At 49.5% G+C, this 1,312-nt stretch overlaps 1 protein-coding gene across 2 annotated transcripts in view; it reads right to left on the reverse strand.

Annotated features, from left to right (window-relative positions):
- Positions 1-1,312, reverse strand: part of C1qbp (complement C1q binding protein) — a 6,615-nt gene that overhangs the window by 864 nt on the left and 4,439 nt on the right. The gene's annotated exons all lie outside the window — the stretch shown is intronic.

Genomic DNA, 1,312 nt, shown 5'->3' on the forward strand with positions numbered 1-1,312 from the left:
CAGGACAAGGGTCTTCTTGCCATCAGTCTTTGTAACTTCAACCACAAAGTTGGGAGTTGATGTCAGCTCTGGCTGGAGAGACACGAGTAAGTCAGCATACACCAGTGCTGGGAGGGTGCATACACCTGGACCAAGGCCTCAGGAGGCTCAGAATGTCTGACAGCCACGGCCACTGGGTTACTATCAGCCATTTTTTAGTCTTAGGCTGTGGATAAGGCACTCAGCTCTTCCAACAGAACACTGAACAGTTTATCAATCACATGGGTTTAGAATGATAGCTGATGTCAGGCACAGCTAGCTATTCTTCAGGGCTGTTTCTGCTCCCCCACACTGCACACACAGCTGCAGCGCAGACCTGGACCTCCTTCCCCTCTGACTGTTTCGGTGCACGATGGGAGCCTGGAACATACAGGCTCTAAGTGGCCATCTTAACCAGAAATAGCAGCAACTTCCTTTTACTGTGACCCAAGGGCCGCGCCTAGGCAGTGGAGAAGGAGATGAGTACAGGCCAGGACAGAAGCACAGCAGGGGACTCAGCTCTTCACACACAAGACTGACATCTGCTTAGTCAGATGGCCTGGGGATCCAGCCATGAGGGCCAGCAACTTAAGGAAAAAAAATCTCAACTGGTCAAATGTTAAAAATATGTAAGGCTGAGCTGGCATGACGGTTCACCCAGTAAAGGTGTTTGCTGCCAAAGCCCGATGGCCTCTGTTCAACCCCAAGCCCCACATGGTAGAAGGATGCAACTGCCTCCTACATTGCTTTTGCCTCCTATAAGCCCATACATAAGCCCCAAACATTCAAATAAACCTAAAGTCTCCAAGCCCCCCCACCCCCGCCTTCCTATTTTGGTCACACGACTTGTGTTGACCATCCACTTGTCATCATTCACACTGAAAATACCCCAAGTGATAGTATCTGAATAATAAGTACCCCCACTCCCCAACACGGGCAGGGGCGAGGCAGTCCTAGCTCCTTTGTATTCAGAGGACACAGGCCAATAATAAAGCCTAAGCTCTACAGGGGGCCACACACTCTTAACAACATGGTCCATGCACAATCTACCGAAATTCACTCCAAACTACTGCATTGCAAGTCTCCGGGGAGACATCCTTCACCTCACCCCAGCAGGAAAAGAATTTTTAAAAGAGCAAAAAGGAAAAGTCCTTTCTTTTAGGACAGAAAGATTGGCTGGCTGTAGTGTCATGAGCTTACCTCCTGTTCTTCAGCCTTCTGCCCCTGTGAGGGCTCCTCCTCACCATCAAATGTTGGAGGGATGCTGTTGTTAATGTTGAAAGTGACAGTGATC

The sequence above is a fragment of the Mus pahari genome, chromosome 14 (assembly GCF_900095145.1).
Source record: "Mus pahari chromosome 14, PAHARI_EIJ_v1.1, whole genome shotgun sequence".
In the NCBI taxonomy this organism is placed as follows: domain Eukaryota; kingdom Metazoa; phylum Chordata; class Mammalia; order Rodentia; family Muridae; genus Mus; species Mus pahari.